Raw genomic sequence first — 19,625 nt, 5'->3', positions numbered from 1 at the left:
CCTGGGTGGCTGAATCAGTTAAGTGTCCGACTTTGCTCAGGTCATGATCTCACGGTCCGTGCGTTCGAGCCCCACTTGGGGCTCTGTGCTGACAGCTCAGAGCCTGGATCCTGCTTCAGATTCTGTGTCTCCCTCTCTCTCTGCCCCTCCCCACTTGCACTCTGTCTTTCTCTCTCTCTCTCAAAACTAAATAAACATAAAAAAAAAATGGACAACTTCTGGGAGGATGGCGGAGTAAAAGGATCCTACTAGATCCTATCATCTATTCCAATAGACACACTGAGACAACAGGCAGATTAGTGCAAGGAGCTCTGAAAACAACCTGACTGGCAGAACAGACTTTCCACAGATAAGTGTAGAGAGGAGGCCGCATCAAAACGGGTAGGAGGGGTAGAGACATGGCTGAGAACCAACACCCCCCAGCAGGACTAACCACAAACAGGAAAGATACCACAAGCCAGAGAAGTTAGCACTGAGAGAGGATCAGACGCCACCCTAGGCATGGGTGACCTGCATTGGGAAGACAGGTTCTCATAACATCTGGCTTCGAAAACCAGTGAGGCTTAACTTTGTGAGTTTTTACAATAATCAGGGCTTAACTCTGGGTACTTTAAAAACCATCCGGACTTAACTCTGGGAGAGCTGGAAGGCAGGAGGAAACTGACACCCCGCCCTTAAAGAGCCCGCATAACAACCCCACTGAGAAATAGCATAGAGCCAGCTGTTTGAAAAGCACCTGGGGTATATGTGAAGATTTATTTACTAACCTCAGAATGTGCACTGGAAGGCTTGTCCAAGAACAGAAGGGCTGGCACACACCTCCCCCCTCTCCACCCCCAGCCGAGATATCAGGACACTTGCAGAACCAGCAGGAACACTCTCCACCAGGCTCTCCAACACCTAGCACTGTGCGCCCCACCCACGTTCTCCTGCAGAACCACCCCGTCCAGCTTGTCCCACTGGGCAGCGGGAGTCTCTCCAAGGCGCTCCTGCCCCAGAGAGGGGAAGACAGCCACACGCTCTGGTGCACCTGCGGTCCCAGCAGCCAAACTCGCAGGCCACAAAACAACTCTCAATAAATTAAAAAAGATTGATACCAGATCATGCATCTTTCTGACCACAGCGGCATGAAACTAGAAGTCAATCACAAGAAAAAATGTGGAAAGAACACAAATGCGCGGAGGGTAAGTAAAATGCTACTAAACAATGAATAGGTCAACCAAGAAATCAAAGAGGAAATCGAAAATTAAAAATAGAATTACCGTCTGATTCAGTAATTCCACTGCTGGGTATTTACCTAAAGAAAATAAAAACACTAATTTGAAAAGATATTTGCACCCCTATTTTTATTGCAGCATTCTTTACAATAGCCAAATTATGGAAGCAACATAAACCCAAGGGCCCATTGATAGATGGATAAAGAAGATATGGTATAGATATGCAATGGAATATTACTCAGCCATAAAAAAGGATGAGATCTTGCCATTTGCAACAACATGGATGTATCTAGAGGGTGATAGATAGAGGCTATCTAGAGGCTAAGTGAAATAAGCCAGAGAAAGACAAATGCAATATGATTTCATTAATATGTGGAATTTGAGAAACAAACAAATTAAAAAAGAGACAAATACCAAAACAGGCTCTTAACTATAGAGAACAAACTGATGGTTACCAGAGAGGAGGTGGATGGGAGGATGGGTGAAGTAGGTGTTGGGGGGCGTCTGGGTGGCTCAGTCAGTTAAGCACCTTGACTTCAGCTCAGGTCATGATCTCTAGATTGGTGAATTCGCCCTACAGCAGACTCTCTGCTGTCAGCACAGAGCCTGCTTCAGATCTTCTGTCTCTCTCTGCCCCTCCCTCACTCACTCTCTCTCTCTCAAAAATAAATAAACATTAAAAAAAAAATACGTGGTGGGGATTAAGGAGAGCGCTTGTGATGAGTATCAGGTGTTGCATGGAAGTGTTTGTTCACCATATTCTACACGTGAAAGTAATACAACCTTGTATGTTAATTACACCTCAATAAAAAAAGAAAGCAAAGAAAATAGACATATCACTTGACCAGCGATTTCATTCTAGGAATTTGCCCAAAGGACATAACTAGACATGTACTCAAAGGATGCATTACTATTATTTTTCAAAGAAAAAAAACATAAAACTATATAAATGTCCAAAAGCTGAGCTAGGTCAAGACAAATTTGGTGACTTCTTGAGAAGAATATTAAGCAGTCATCATAACAAAGGAAATTTTCAACAGAACTGTATTTTTACTAAGTGTGACTAAACTATCAAATAATCTACATAGGGAGGCATTGGACTTGGGGTCCGCCACCCATTATTGACTTTAGATTATTTCCTTTATTCACCAAGTACGTTAGAGCATCTTACAAGCACCAGACACTGTCCCAGGCTCTGAGGTTATAGCGATGAATTGAAATGAGCATTTCTGAGATAACTCTGTACAAAGCGCTACGAGGGACACATTCAGGATGTGGTGGGAGGATGTATAAGGGGACGAGCTCACCTTGGAACACTCAGCAAAGTGCACCCAGGAAGCAGGACACCCCACAGAAGCCAGCATGCAGTAGGCGTGCGATAGCCTTTGACTGGCTGACATTGTTCACGGGTGTGAAAATAAAAGAAACCTCATTTAAAACCAAGTTGGGGAGCTCTGAAGGGGATCTCTCATGCAGGTACCGCTCCGTGCAGCCTGTATAACCAGCAGGAAGAAGGAAGACCATTCTTATCTTGACAGGAGAGGACATTTTTCACATCAGAATGTCACTGCCTGCTTTTAAGAAAAAGAAGGAAGAGCCTTCCGGGCCTATGAGCACTAACTACCGCTTGCAGCCAGTGAGAAACCGCCACAAGCTCCAACTCTTGCTCTGCGCCAGCGAACTTGTATTCAAAACAACCCTCCCTGATTTCCTCCTAAAAGCTAATAGAAGCTGACCTTCCCTTCCCTTTATCTCTGGACTTGTCTGTCATCCACCATAGTTTCCAATTCTTCTGTTATTCTCCCATAAACTTTTTTGCTGGTAAAATAACTGGCTATTTTATTTTTAAGGTTGACAGGTACAAATATCCCCATTTCTGCTCCACCCCGGGGGAGCTGCTGCCTCTCAGGGCAGGACCGGAAACCAGTGTCCCCTCTGACCTTCTGTCCCGGTGTGGGGCCTGCCTCTCCAGGAGCACTCCTTCCTGTATGGAGACTTCTTTCCCAGTGCCCCTGCTTCCTCTCCCCAGAAGAGAGAGGAGAGATTTAAGTCTCTGTAAATCATAGGGATGGAGGGGGGGAGGTGCGCAGTAATCTCTGCAGAACTTCTTTCTGGAAGCAATCTTGTCTTGCTGAGTCAAGCTCCCTAGTAATAATCTGCCTGTAAGTATTTGTAGTTCTTTGAAAAACATTTCCACATTTCCCAATAATGCTTCTTAGAGGGTTAAGTAAATGCGTAGTTTTGTGAACTGGAAAGCTACCAGTGGGGCATAATCTCTGGGATCCTTTTCTCCTATGAGAAAAACTTAACTTTTGGTGGAAATACCCCGATGTGCTCTTAGAGCTGGGCTCCCAGGGTGGTGTCCCCACATGGACCCAACCTAGAGTGGTGAGGAAGGTAGTTTTCCAACACCCCATGTCAGAGAATTAAAAATGAACTGGATGTTACTTTACAGTCACTTGGAATGCTATAATAATAATAATAATAATAATAAGCAGATTAATTGCAAGTGTTGGTGAAGATGTGAAATCAGAGCCCTCATACTGCTGGTGGAAATGCAAACTTGGTGTAGCCACTTTGGAAAACAGTTTGGTGATTCCTCAAAATTAGACATAGAGTTATCATGTGACCCAGTGATTCTACTTCTAGGTGTCTTCCTAAGAGAAATGAAAATATGTCTACATAAAAACATATACATGAGTGTCCATTATTCATAATAGCCAAAAGATAGAAAGAACCCAATGTCTATCAGCTAATGAACAAAATTGGTATTTCCATACAATGGACTATTATTCTGCCATAAAAAAAAGAAGTACTGATACTTGCTACAATGTGGATGAAGCTTGAAAATATTTTGCCAAGAAAAGCAAGCCAGTCACAAAAGACCACATTTCAGATGCTTCCACTTATGTTAAATGTCCAGAACGTGTAAATCTATGGAGACTCAAAGTGGATTAGTTGCGGCCTAGGTCTGTGGGGGAGGTGAGAGGATTGGGAGATGACAGCTGAGAAAGTGCAGGTTTCCTTCTAGGTTGACGGAAATGTTCTAAAATTGGTTGTAGCGATGCATTGAATGAAATGAGTGAATTGTACAGTATGTGATTTATATCTCAATAAAGCTGCTACTAAAAAAATGAAAGAGGAGGAGGAGGAGTAGAGGAAGGGGAAGTGAGCAGGGATAGGGAGGTGAGTGGGGGGGAGTAGCTCAGTTAGTTAAACACTGGGCTCAGGTCATGATTCACAGTTGGTGGGTCAAATCCCGTGTTGGGCTCTGTGCTGACAGGTTGGAGCCTGGAGCCTGCTTCAGATACTGTTTCCCTCCCTCTCTGCCCCTCCCCCTCTTGTGTGTGTGCTCTCTTTCAAAGGTAATAAATAAACCAGGACACCTGGGTAGCTCAGTCGGTGGATCATCTGACTTCGGCTTAGATCATGATCTCACAGTTTGTGGGTTCAAGCCCCATGTCGGGCTCTGTGCTGAACACTTGCTCAGAGCCTGGAGCCTGCTTCAGATTCTGTGTCTCCTTCTCTCTCTGCCCCTCCCCTGCTCACGCTCTGTCTCACTCTGTCTGTCAAAAATAAATAAATGTAAAACAAACAAACATTTAAAAAAAAGTGAGCTGGGATGGATTAGGTAGAAACCACTTTAGGACACTTTTAGAGACGACTGTCTTAAAGGACATTTTTACTCACTGACAGATAACCTTTTTTGTAATGACTACAATTCTATAGAGTTCAGAAGAGCTATAGAAATATAGCTATTAATGTTAATAACTTGCATTATAAAAGCACCTACCACATGCCACCATTCTACACACTTTACACTTATTAACTCGAAACCATGAAGTAGATTTACTATCATAGCATAGGTAGGACTGTGACTTAGATCAAGCTTAGCAAATACTTTCTATAAAGAGCTAGATAGTAAGTAATATAGGCTTTGTGGGCCAAGAGGTAAGATTGAGGATATTATGTATACATTTGTAGAGGAAAGAAAATAAATTTCCAAAATAAATTTTATTGATAAAATGTAAAATATAATAATAATTGAGCACAATTTTTGGTAATACTGGCTTACTAATAGAAGAATGGAATTCTTTTTTTTTTTTAGCAATCAATTTCCAGTTTGTTTTTTTTAATATATGAAATTTATTGTCAAATTGGTTTCCATACAACACCCAGTGCTCATCCCAAAAGATGCTCTCTTCAATACCCATCACCTACCCTCCTCTCCCTCCCACCCCCCAACAACCCTCAGTTTGTTCTCAGTTTTTAAGAGTCTCTTATGCTTTGGCTCTCTCCCACTCTAACCTTTTTTTTTTCCCTCCCCTCCCCCATGGGTTTCTGTTAAGTTTCTCAGGATCCACATAAGAGTGAAAACATATGGTATCTGTCTTTCTCTGTATGGCTTATTTCACTTAGCATCACAATCTCCAGTTCCATCCACGTTGCTACAAAGGGCCATATTTCATTCTTTCTCATTGCCACGTAGTACTCCATTGTGTATATAAACCACAATTTCTTTATCCATTCATCAGTTGATGGACATTTAGGCTCTTTCCACAATTTGGCTATTGTTGAGAGTGCTGCTATAAACACTGGGGTCCAAGTGCCCCTATGCATCAGTACTCCTGTATCCCTTGGGTAAATTCCTAGCAGTGCTACTGCTGGGTCATAGCGTAGGTCTATTTTTAATTTTTTGAGGAACCTCCACACTGTTTTCCAGAGCGGCTGCACCAATTTGCATTCCCACCAACAGTGCAAGAGGGTTCCCATTTCTCCACATCCTCTCCAGCATCTATAGTCTCCTGATTTGTTCATTTTGGCCACTCTGACTGGCGTGAGGTGATATCTGAGTGTGGTTTTGATTTGTATTTCCCTGAGGAGGAGTGACGAGCATCTTTTCATGTGCCTGTTGGCCATCGGATGTCTTCTTTAGAGAAGTGTCTATTCATGTTTTCTGCCCATTTCTTCACTGGGTTATTTGTTTTTCGGGTGTGGAGTTTGGTGAGCTCTTTATAGATTTTGGATACTAGCCCTTTATCCGATATGTCATTTGCAAATATCTTTTCCCATTCCGTTGGTTGCCTTTTAGTTTTGTTGATTGTTTCCTTTGCAGTGCAGAAGCTTTTTATCTTCATGAGGTCCCAATAGTTCATTTTTGCTTTTAATTCCCTTGCTTTTGGGGATGTGTCAAGTAAGAAATTGCTACGGCTGAGGTCAAAGAGGTCTTTTCCTGCTTTCTTCTCTAGGGTTTTGATGGTTTCCTGTCTCACATTCAGGTCCTTTATCCATTTTGAGTTTATTTTTGTGAATGGTGTGAGAAAGTGGTCTAGTTTCATCCTTCTGCATGTTGCTGTCCAGTTCTCCCAACACCATTTGTTAAAGAGACTGTCTTTTTTCCATTGGATATTCTTTCCTGCTTTGTCAAAGATTAGTTGGCCATACTTTTGTGGATCTAGTTCCAGGGTTTCTATTCTATTCCATTGGTCTACATGTCTGTTTTTGTGCCAATACCATGCTGTCTTGATGATTACAGCTTTGTAGTAGAGGCTAAAGTCTGGGATTGTGATGCCTCCTGCTTTGTCTTCTTCTTCAAAATTACTTTGGCTACTTGGGGCCTTTTGTGGTTCCATATGAATTTTAGGATTGCTTGTTCTAGCTTTGAGAAGAATGCTGGTGCAATTTTGATTGGGATTGCATTGAATGTGTAGATAGCTTTGGGTAGTATTGACATTTTGACAATATTTATTCTTCCAACCCATGAGCACGGAATGTTTTTCCATTTCTTTATATCTTCTTCAATTTCCTTCATAAGCTTTCTATAGCTTTCAGCATACAGATCTTTTACATCTTTGGTTAGATTTATTCCTAGGTATTTTATGCTTCTTAGTGCAATTGTGAATGGGATCAGTTTCTTTATTTGTCTTTCTGTTGCTTCATTATTAGTGTATAAGAATGCAACTGATTTCTGGACATTGACTTTGTATCCTGCAACTTTGCTGAATTCATGTATCAGTTCTAGCAGACTTTTGGTGGAGTCTATCGGATTTTCCATGTATAATATCATGTCATCTGCAAAAAAGTGAAACCTTGACTTCATCTTTGCCAATTTTGATGCCTTTGATTTCCTTTTGTTGTCTGATTGCTGATGCTAGCACTTCCAACACTATGTTAAACAATAGCCGTGAGAGTGGACATCCCTGTCGTGTTCCTGATCTCAGGGGGAAAGTTCTCAGTTCTTCCCCATTGAGGATGATATTAGCTGTGGGCTTTTCATAAATGGCTTTTATGATGTTTAAGTATGTTCCTTCTATCCCGACTTTCTCGAGGGTTTTTATTAAGAAAGGATGCTGAATTTTGTCAAATGCTTTTTCTGCATTGATTGACAGGATCATATGGTTCTTATCTTTTCTTTTATTAATGTGATGTATCACGTTGATTGATTTTCGAATGTTGAACCAGCCCTGCATCCCAGGAATGAATCCCACTTGATCATGGTGAATAATTCTTTTTATAAGCTGTTGAATTCGATTTGCTAGTATCTTATTGAGATTTTTTGCATCCATATTCATCAGGGATATTGGCCTGTAGTTCTCTTTTTTTACTGGGTCTCTGTCTGGTTTAGGAATCAAAGTAATACTGGCTTCATAGAATGAGTCTGGAAGTTTTCCTTCTCTTTCTATTTTTTGGAATAGCTTGAGAAGGATAGGTATTATCTCTGCTTTAAATGTCTGGTAGAATTCCCCAGGGAAGCCATCTGGTCCTGGACTCTTATTTGTTGGGAGATTTTTGATAACTGATTCAATTTCTTTGCTGGTTATAGGTCTGCTCAAGCTTTCTATTTCCTCCTGATTGAGTTTTGGAAGTGTGTGGGTGTTTAGGAATTTGTCCATTTCTTCCAGGTTTTCCAGTTTGTTGGCATATAATTTTTCATAGTATTCCCTGATAACTGCTTGTATTTCTGAGGGATTGGTTGTAATAATTCCATTTTCATTCATGATTTTATCTATTTGGGTCATCTCCCTTTTCTTTTTGAGAAGCCTGGCTAGAGGCTTATCAATTTTGTTTATTTTTTCAAAAAACCAACTCTTGGTTTCATTGATCTGCTCTACAGTTTTTTTAGATTCTATGTTGTTTATTTCTGCTCTGATCTTTATTATTTCCCTTCTTCTGCTGGGTTTGGGGTGTCTTTGCTGCTCTGCTTCTATTTCCTTTAGGTGTGCTGTTAGATTTTGTATTTGGGATTTTTCTTGTTTCTTGAGATAGGCCTGGATTGCAGTGTATTTTCCTCTCAGGACTGCCTTCACTGCATCCCAAAGCGTTTGCATTGTTGTATTTTCATTTTCGTTTGTTTCCATATATTTTTTAATTTCTTCTCTAATTGCCTGGTTGACCCATTCATCTTTACTAGGGTGTTCTTTAACTTCCATGCTTTTGGAGATTTTCCAGACTTTTTCCTGTGGTTGATTTCAAGCTTCATAGCATTGTGGTCTGAAAGTATGCATGGCATGATCTCAATTCTTGTATACTTATGAAGGGCTTTTTTGTGACCCAGCATGTGATCTATGTTGGAGAATGTTCCTTGTGCACTCGAGAAGAAAGTATATTCTGTTGCTTTGGGATGCAGAGTTCTAAATATATCTGTCAAGTCCATCTGATCCAATGTATCATTCAGGGCCCTTGTTTCTTTATTGACCTTGTGTCTAGATGATCTATCCATTGTTGTAAGTGGGGTATTAAAGTCCCCTGCAATTACCACATTCTTGTCAATAAGGTTGCTTATGTTTGTGAGTAATTGTTTTATATATTTGGGGGCTGCCATATTCGGCACATAGACATTTATAATTGTTAGTTCTTGATGGATAGACCCTGTAATTATTATATAATGCCCTTCTTCATCTCTTGTTACAGCCTTTAATTTAAAGTCTAGTTTGTCTGATATAAGTATGGCTACCCCAGCTTTCTTTTGACTTCCAGTAGCATGATAAATAGTTCTCCATCCCCTCACTTTCAATCTGAAGGTGTCCTCAGGTCTAAAATGAGTCTCTTGTAGACAGCAAATAGATGGGTCTTGTTTTTTTATCCATTCTGATACCCTACATCTTTTGGTTGGCACATTTAGTCCATTTACATTTACATTCAGCATTATAGAAAAATATGGGTTTAGAGTCATTGTGATGTCTGTAGGTTTCATACTTGTAGCGATGTCTCTGGTACTTTGTCTCACAGGATCCCCCTTAGGATCTCTTGTAGGGCTGGTTTAGTGGTGACGAATTCCTTCAGTTTTTGTTTGTTTGGGAAGACCTTTATCTCTCCTTCTATTCTAAATGACAGATTTGCTGGATCGAGGATTCTTGGCTGCTTATTTTTTTCTGTTGATCACATTGAAGATTTCCTGCCATTCCTTTCTGGCCTGCCAAGTTTCAGTAGAGAGATCTGTCACTAGTCTTATCCGTCTCCCTTTATATGTTAGAGCACGTTTATCCCTAGCTGCTTTCAGAATTTTCTCTTTATCCTTGTATTTTTCCAGTTTCACTATGATATGTCGTGCAGAAGATCGATTCAAGTTACGTCTGAAGGGAGTTCTCTGTGCTTGGCTTTCAATGCTTTTTTTCCTTCCCCAGATCAGGGAAGTTCTCAGCTATTATTTCTTCAAGTACACCTTCAGCACCTTTTCCTCTCTCTTCCTCCTCTGGAATACCAATTATGCATAGATTATTTCTCTTTAGTGCATCACTTAGTTCTCTAATTTTCCCCTCAGACTCCTGGATTTTTTTATCTCTCTTTTTCTCAGCTTCTTCTTTTTCCATAATTTTATCTTCTAGTTCACCTATTCTCTCCTCTGCCTCTTCAATCCGAGCTGTGGTCGTCTCCATTTTATTTTGCAGCTCATTCATAGCATTTTTTAGCTCCTCCTGGCTGTTCCTGAGTCCCTTGATCTCTGTAGCAATAGATTCTCTGCTGTCCTCTATACTGTTTTCAAGCTCAGTGCTTAATTTTATGACTATTATTCTAAATTCACTTTCTGTTATATTGTTTAAATCCTTTTTGATCAGTTCATTAGCTGTCATTATTTCCTGGAGATTCTTTTGAGGGGAATTCTTCTGTTTCGCCATTTTTGATAGTCCCTGGAGTGGTGCGGAACTGCGGGGCACTTCCCCTGTGCTGTCTTGAATAACTTGCGTTGGTGGGCAGGCCACAGTCAGACCTGATGTCTGCCCCCAGCCGACCGCTGGGGCCACAGTCAGACTGATATGTGCCTTCTCTTCCCCTCTCCTAGGGGTGGGATTCACTGTGGGGTGGCGTGGCCCGTCTAGGCTACTTGCACACTGCCAGGCTTGTGGTGCTGGGGATCTGGTGTATTAGCTGGGGTGGATCGGCAAGGTGCATGGGGGTGGGAGGGGGAGGCTCAACTTGCTTTTCCTTTGGTGATCTGCTTCAGGGGGGGCCCTGTGGCACTGGGAGGGAGTCAGACCCGCCACCAGAGGGACGAATCCGCAGAAACACAGCGTTGGGTGTTTGTGTGGTGCAAGCAAGTTCCCTGACAGGAACTGGTTCCCTTTTGGCTGGGGGATTTTGGCTGGGGGATGGGCGAGGGAGATGGTGCTGGCGAGCACCTTTGTTCCCCGCCAAGCTGTGCTCTGTCGTCTGGGGCTCAACAACTCTCCCTCCTGTTGTTCTCCAGCCCTCCCGCTCTCCGAGCAGAGCTGTTAGCTTATAATATTCCAGATGTTAAGTCCCGCTTGCTGTCCAAACACACTCCATCTGGCCCCTCCACTTTGCAAGCCAGACTCGGGGGCTTTGCCGGCTGTCCCTCCACCCCGGCTCCCTCCCGCCAGTCCGCCTAGTGCACACCGCCTCTCCGCCCTTCCTACCCTCTTCCGTGGGCCTCTCGTCTATGCTTGGCTCCAGAGAATGCATTCTGCTAGTCTTCTGGAAGTTTTCTGGGTTATTTATGCAGGTGTGGGTGGAATCTAAGTGATCCGCAGGACGCCGTGAGCCCAGCATCCTCCTATGCTGCCATCTTCAAGCCATTCCAAGAATGGAACTCTTTAGTGGGGATAATATTTTGCTTAATTGAGGTTCAAAACTAGGTTCCCGATCATCAAAAATCATCGCAAATGTTCAACTGTTCATGCTGATTTATAATGAAATTTTATGTATTTCATTTTTAAAATGTCTGTCCACATAGATAGTTCTGCCAAATGCTGGTATCAGTCCATGAATATGTAATTTTAATTATGTATATTTGTTGCTTGAAAGGCAGTTATAGAATTCTTTTTTTTTTAATGCTTATTTATTTATTTTGAGAGAGTTCAAGCGGGGCAGGGGCAGAGAGAGAGAGGGAGACACAGAATCTGAAGCAGGCTCCAAGCTGTCAGCACAGAGCCTGACATGAGGCTTGAACCTGAACCGCAAGATCATGACCTGAGCTGAAGTTGGCTGCTTAACCAATGGAGCTACCCAGGTGCCCCAGGCAGTTATGGTTATTAAATTCTTCTTTTGGTGGTTGCCTTTTAGCATGTCATTATATTACAAATTAATTACTTCCAACTGAAACTTAAGTAAATGCTCTCCTTGATTACATAGTAAAACAGATTTTGGGATATGGAAATTTTCTTCACACTTGCGCTGAAGTATGAAAAACACTGCTGGAACTGTAGTTTAAGTTCAAAAACTATGTCAGCCGCAGATCTGTATGGGAAGGAAGATCTTGCTTCTCATTTTAATTTTTGACCACACGTGGAAAGTATAGAAAGCAGCTTGACATTCCTTGGGAATTACACAATGTTAGTTGTTAAAAGGACTTTACTACCATATAAAATTTGCGTGTTAGTGCTGTTTTGCCTTGTAATTTTAAGTTGAATTCATCAGGAACCATTATTAGGTTTTCAGCAAAAGAGAACTTCAAAAGCCATTCTCCTTTGATTAACAGTGGTTGAGTGGTTCATCTCACTCAGAAGGATTTTAATCTCAGCCCTGTGCTCAAAAACTTGCAATAAAACTTTGCAACTGCTAAGCCATCAAATTGCTTTACGGTAGGATAAGTCAGGATACTAGCCAGCTTCTATATCTGATAAAATGTACAGAACCGCGGTGCCGAGCTGGCTCAGTTGGTAGAGCATATGCTACTCTTGATCTCAGGGCTGTGAATTCGAGCCCTACGTTGGGTGTAGGCATTACTTAAAAATTAAAAAAAAAAGCTTTAAGAAAGTAAATTCACAGAACCAATGATGATTAAGTCAACTGACAGTGAAATGAAGTTCACCACTGACGCTACTGGTTTTGTAACACATATTTCAATATTTTCCACAGAATACTCATGAATAATGTGATGAATTATCGTAAGCTTTATTTTTTTTAAAAGCTTTTTAAATCTTTTTTTTTTTTATTTTTGAGAGAGAGAGAGAGACACAGAGTGTGTGGGGGAGAGAACAGAGAGAGAGGGAGACACAGAATCTGAAGCAGGCTCCAGGCTCTGAGCTGTCAGCACAGAGCCCGATGTGGGGCTCAAACTGTGAGATTATGATCTGAGCCGAAGTCAGACGCTTAACTCACTGAGCCACCCAGGTGCCCCTATTTTCTTTTTTAACTAACCTCTACCCCCAACGTGGGGCTCAACTCACAACCCCAAAATTGAGAGTCACATGCTCTATTGACTGAGCCAGCCCCGCATCCCTTATTACCATAAGCTTTCTGAATGAATCCAATCATAGCTTTTTCTGCTCCATGTGTTTCTGCTACCCTCACTTGTAACACATCTTAGCAGATTCTACTTCAGTTTATAGTGAAACGGTGGTTTCTCAATTTCTTTGAAAATATTCTTAAAAAAACACACAGCTTTATTGAGACTTAATTCACACATCATACAATTCACCCATTTAAAGTGTGTAATTACATTTTGAAAATATTCTTTCCTATAGTTGTTCCGCAGAGACGTACCATGGAGGCTAATTCCTCAGTCACTTCCAACTTGTCACTGGCTCCTTGAATAAACCACCACTGAATAGTACTGGTAACATTTATCAACTCGTCAAGAGCCAGGGAAATCCACTCAGAGCTATTTGTTAATTGACTATTGGTACTCTTCTCAGTGTTCTCAACTCTCTGAAAGACCGTTTGTTCTTGCCAAAACAATCTGAAACAAGTTTCTTTCCTCTGGACACATTTCTTTGGCTGATGCGATCAAACACAATTTAATTAACTCATCCCTAAATGACTTTCCTTGCTTAGGCAACAAGTGAGCCACTTGGAAAATTGCTTTGATTGTGGGCCTCACTTTCATTACTTAATTGGATGAAGAAATTCTGCTGCAATGAAATATTCCACCTAAAATTTTCTGGCTTTCTGATGGTTACTTTCCTGTGAGTTGGGAATATTGTGATATGCTTTTAGTACGGTAATATGACATAATCTATTGTTTTAGCCCACGTATAGATTCACTGCATAATAAATAATGTTTGCCATCTAATTTGGTAACAAAATAATCCATGCTGTGATTTAAAAGCATGATATTTAAAGTCCATTTTTCTCTTCTTGTTTTGATGTGATGAGTACGCCTTGGTAATTTTAAGAAGAAAAAAATGTCCTGTTAAGGCCATACACGTGGCATTTGAAACACTGTTGAGTTACGACTACATCACTGCAATGTGTGGGGAGCTCTGGGGAGCAGTGTGAAATAGAGAGAGTATCACACATAATCTCTGTCTTGACTACTGGACTCTGCCATTGTAGCGTGAAAGCAGCTAGAGACAATATGCAGGCCCATGTGTGTGGCTGTGTTCCAAGAAGATTTCACTTGCGGACACTGAAATTTAGATTCTACCTAATTTTCACATTTTATAAAATATGATTTTTTTTTAAGTGATTAACAAAATATAAAAATCAATCGTAGCTTGTCGATCCTGCAAAAACAGGCAGCTGGCTGAATTTGGCACACAGGATGTAGTTTGCTGACCCCACTCCAGAGTGCAATCAGCCCAATAGGGTTAGGGCCTGCCTCATCAGGGAAGGAGCTCATCCCTGTCTAAAAGCTTTTGGAAGATCGACAGAGGCATTGGTGTTTTTAACCTCTCTGAAGGACCACAAGCCTTGCCCTCCATGAGAATGTCACAAACCACCATCTTCCAGAGCTCTCTGCAGGGACTCTGAGTTGAATAATACAATACATCCATTGTCTCCTTTACCTCAACCCTGAGAAGTCAGTTCGATGGACAAGTTTTTACAGACTAAAAACCTAGGTCTTAGAGAAGTTAAGTAACAAGGGGATGTGTGCCAGACCTGGGACCATGTTCCAGCTTTCAAAGGCCACGCTCTACTCCCCATGCCCCACTGTTTCTGTTTCATCCTGCCCCTGTTCTCCAACCAGGCCATCTCACAGAATCACTGAAAACTTCTGCCTCCATTATGGAGTTCTGCCATGTCACTCAGCATAGGTGGGCTTGCTGGCCTTGCCCTCTCCCATATGCTCATGGAGCTCACATGTTTTCATGACATGTGCCCTAGAAGTCATAATATATTGGATGTCTAGACCCTGGACTCTTATCTCAACCGTCCCATGGACCAGTTATGCAAACTTTGGAAATCTGCCCTTGTCTGATCTTCAGTTTCCTTATCTGAAAAATTGGAGTGGGGGGAGGAGGGTGGATCAATACCATCATTTCCTGAGCTCTTCATCAGTTTTAACTTTTCATGAGTCAGCTGACTCCCTGCCTTGTTTTATTACCCACATGTTGCCACATCCCTTTATAGTAAGCGTTATAGAAAGTTACTATGCTGATAAACCCAGAGAGGCAAGGACCCTGAACCTTGCTTTAAGGTATGTGACGCAAGAGTCTATTAATAATCATGGCACCTCTGAAATGCCAACTGGTTGGCACATGCACAACAAGGACACTTCAGAACAAATTAACTGAACAAAGAGACCAACTTGATCTTCGGCCAAATGCACAAACTAAAGAGGGTAGAGGATGGGGAATAAAGGAGTGAGGGCAGCTGAAGTGACAGCCACTGCTGCCCATCTCTATCAAGCATCTATCATGTGTGTATTGGATAGAAGACAAAGAGATAAATAAGACTGACGTCCTTGCCCTTGAGGAGTTCACAGTCTAGTGGGTGGTAACCAAAGAGCTAATAATAGAAACTGAGGAAGAATAGGAATGTAGGAGTAATCTCAATCAAGTTAGGGAGCCTTTTGACTGACCTGCCTCTGTAGAGAAATAGGCTGAGAAAGCTTATTTTATTGTGATGTCTATCAGGGAACAGAGAGCCTCGGGGGACACTAACAGCCTCAGAGTTTCATTTTTCCTGAAGGTTAACCTGACTTAGTTCTTTGGGTACAAGTGTAGTGTTGGCTGGCAAAGGAGTAAGAAAGACGTCCCTCTCAATGTTTTTTTTCTTTTGTATTATTTCCTTAGTACAAATTCCAGGGAGTAAAATTACTAATTCAAGAGATAAAAAGTTTAAAGCTTTTAGAAACGGTTGCCAAATTATCTTCTTAAAAATTTATATTAAATTACACCCTTGAGGTTTTCCTCTCATTCATTAGCATGAAGCACTTTCATTTTTAAAAAGTGGGCTTTCTTTCCTACCATGGTAGGTGAAAAGTGATACCTTAGTATTTAAATTTTCATTGATTCGACCACTAGGAAGGTGAACACACCACACATTTGTTATTTGTAATTCCTGTTCATGATTTTCGTCTATTGTTTTAAGAGAAGGGCTATTCATAGTGTTCTAATTACAGTGTATGAGCTTTTTATATATCTTATGGATTAAAGCTATTAACCGTGGTCGGCCCTTCATTGTCACCCAGGCTTTCCTGCTTCTGAGTTCAGACCCACAGGTTATAACTCAAAGAGAAGTCCTCTAGTGGTAACTTCCCATTCTGATGCTACCTGCCAAAAAAACCCTTAATTCCAGGGCAACATTGGCCCCCTTCTTCCTCCAAAACCCACTGCTGAATTCTCCTATAGGAAAATTATTTTATGTGGAGATTGCTACCACTGCAAGTTCACTGTCATCAACCTCTGTCCAATACCAACTCCATGTCCTGAGTCAGCTTCCCCCCACATTCCTAAATGGCTTCTCCATATGTTCTCTCCTCCCCTCCTTTCAGCCCCTCCACCCCCTTGGCCTTCTCTTTCAGGAGGAGACCTTGTCTTCTTTTTCAACTGAAGTATGATTGACATATAACATTGTACTTGTTTTAGCATACAACATAATCATTTGATGTGGGTTTATACTGTGAAATGAATACTACAATAAATTTAGTTCACATCTATCCCTAGTTATGAAAAATTTTTTTTCTTGGGATGAGTACTTTTAAGATCTACTCTCTTAGCAATGTTCATGACAATGTCTCTCTTGTTATAAGGTGATTCTCAACTTGTTTTGTGGTTTAGGAATTTCTCAGGAATATGATAACTAATAATGAATTAGTAAGTTGCAGGATACAAAATTAATATACAGAAATCTGTTGTTTCTATACACTAATTACAAAAGAGAAAAGAAATTAAGAAAACAATTCCATTTATAACTACATTAAAAAGAATAAAATACCTAGGAATAAACTTAACCAAGGAAGTAAAAGACCTACACTCTGAAAACTAGAAGATGGTGATGAAAGAAATTAAAGAGGACACAAATAAATGGAAAGATAGACTGGAGAGATTAATGTTGTTAAATGTCCTTACTACCCCAAGCAATCTACAGATTCACTGCAATCCCTATCAAATTACCAATAGTATTTTCAAACACAAATAGAACAAATAATTCTAAAATTTGTATGGAACCACAAAAGACCCCGAATAGCCAAAGCAACCTTGGGAAAGAACTCAGCTAGAGGTATCTCAATCCCAGATTTCAAACTATCCTACAAAGATGTAGTAATCAAAAGCAGTATGGTACTGGCACAAAAAGACACACAGATCAGTGGAGCAGAACAGAGAACCCAGAAATAAATCCATGCTTATATAGCCATTTAGTCTAGGACAAAGGAGGCAAGAATATACAATGGGGAAAAGACTGTCTCTTCAACAAATTGTGTTGGGAAAACTGGACAGCTACATGTGAAAGAAAGAAAATAGGACCAGTTTCTTACACCATACACAAAAATAAACTCAAAATGGATTAAAGACCTCAATGTAAGACCTGAAACCATAGAACTCCTAAAAGAAAACATTGGCAGTAAACTCTTAGACATCAGCCTTGGTAATATCTATATCTATATCTATACCTATACCTATATCTATATCTATATCTATATCTATATCTATCTATATATATATTGGCTTTGTTTCCTCAAGCAAGGGCAGCAAAAACAAAATAAACAAATGAGAGTACATAAAATTAAAAAACTTGTGTGCAGTGAAGGAAACCGTCATCAAAATGAAGGGGTAACCTACTGAATAAGAGAAGTATTTGCAAATGATATGTCTGATGGGGGTAATATCCAAAATATATAAAGAAGTCATGCAACTCAACAGCAAAAACAAAATAAGCAACCTGATTAAAAGTTGGACAGAGGACCTGCCACATTTTTTCACAGAAGACATATACGTGGCTGACAGACACATGAAAAATGCTCAATATCACTATTCATCAAGGAAATGCAAATTGAAAATGCAATAAGATATCACCTCGCACCAGTCAGAATGGCTAGTATCAAAAAGATAAGAAACAACAAATGCTGATGAGGCTTTAAAGAAAAGGGAACCCTTGTGCACTGTTGGTGGGAATGTAAATTGGTGCAGGTGCTATGGAAAACAGTATGGAGGTTCCTCAAAAAATTAAAAATAGAAACACCGTATGATCCAGCAAATCCACTTCTGGGCATTTACCTAAATAAAATGAATGCATGAATTCAAAAAGATGTAGGCACCCTTATGTTTATTGCCATTATTTACCATAGCCAAGATATGGCAGTGATGTAAGTGCCCATTGACACATGAATGGAAAAAGAAGATGTGGTATATATACACAATAGAATATTACTCAGCCCTAAAAAAGAAAGCAATCTTGCCATTTGTGATGACATGAATGGACCACAGTAGAAGGTATTATGCTAAGTGAAATAAGTCAGACAGAGAAAGACAAATACCATACGACTTCACTTACATGTGGAATCTCAAAAACAAAACAAATGAATAAACAAACAAAAGAAACAGACTCATAAATACAAGGAGAATTGGTGGTTGGCAGAGAGGATAGAGGGGGAGGGATGGGAAAAATAGTTAAAAGGGATTAAGAGGTACAAACTTCCAGTTATAAAATAAATAAGTCAAGGGAATAAAAAGTACAGTATAGGGAAAATAGTCAAAGGTATTGTAATAACTTTGTTTGGTGACAGATAGTAACCATACTTACGGTATTTCATAATGTATATAAATGTTGACATTTACGTTATATACCTGAAACTAATGTAGTATTGTATGCCGACTATACTTTAATTTTTTTAAACAAAATGAAGAATGGTGTTTCCACTTTTTTTTTGAGAGAGAGAGAGAGGGGCGCCTGGGTGGCGCAGTCGGTTAAGCGTCCGACTTCAGCCAGGTCACGATCTCACGGTCTGTGAGTTCGAGCCCCGCGTCAGGCTCTGGGCTGATGGCTCAGAGCCTGGAGCCTGTTTCCGATTCTGTGTCTCCCTCTCTCTCTGCCCCTCCCCCGTTCGTGCTCTCTCTCTGTCCCCCCAAAAAAAAAAAAGTTGAAAAAAAAAAAGAGAGAGAGAGAGAAAGAGAGAGAAGAGGGACAGAGGGAGAGAGAAAGAATCCCAAGCAGGCTCCACTCTCAGTGTGGAGCCCAATGAGGGGCTCAATCTCATGACCCTGGGATCATGACCTGAGCTGAAATCAAGAGTCTGATGCGCAACCGACTGAACCACGCAGGTGTCCCTACTTTAATTTTTTAGAAAGGGGGAGGGCAGCAAGGTTTAAAAAAGAAACCATATGAGTAATATTTTCCTTTTACTTCAAAATATTTGTAGCATGTTTATAATGGCAATATAATATTCTGTCAGGAGGAAAGTAAACATTTACTAATTTAGTTAGATAATTCTAGACATTTAGGTTGTTTCCAATTGCTCACTTTTATAAATCCTTGATGAACATCTTTTGCACCTAACTCTTTCCGTATATTGAATTATTCCCTAAAAGAAGATTCTCCCCAAGTGGAATTTCTGGGTCGATGGAAATCAAATTTTTATGGCTTTTAGTAAGTATTGACAGATTTCAAAGGATTTTTTAATTTACTCACCCACCCATAGACTCTTAATGAGAAGGACTTTTTCACCTTATTCTCGTGAGGATTAGGTTTTGCTCATTTAATAGGTGAAAAGAGTTTGATTTGAATCATACCAGTCACTAGAGCCATAGCTTGATGAATGAAAACACCTTGGTCTTTGGAGCCTGA

At 40.6% G+C, this 19,625-nt stretch overlaps 1 long non-coding RNA gene across 1 annotated transcript; it reads left to right on the top strand.

Moving 5' to 3' along the window:
- Nucleotides 1-1,697: 1,697 nt before the first annotated feature.
- On the top strand, nt 1,698-18,556 carry LOC115523037. The gene is made up of 3 exons (XR_003971620.1): nt 1,698-1,709; nt 3,611-3,614; nt 18,452-18,556. It is a non-coding gene; the product is annotated as an uncharacterized LOC115523037 (long non-coding RNA).
- Nucleotides 18,557-19,625: the final 1,069 nt, after the last annotated feature.

The sequence above is a fragment of the Lynx canadensis genome, chromosome C2, assembly GCF_007474595.2.
Source record: "Lynx canadensis isolate LIC74 chromosome C2, mLynCan4.pri.v2, whole genome shotgun sequence".
Lineage (NCBI taxonomy): Eukaryota > Metazoa > Chordata > Mammalia > Carnivora > Felidae > Lynx > Lynx canadensis.
Note: the sequence above shows the minus strand (reverse complement) of the source record. Positions and strands in the feature narration are given on the sequence as shown.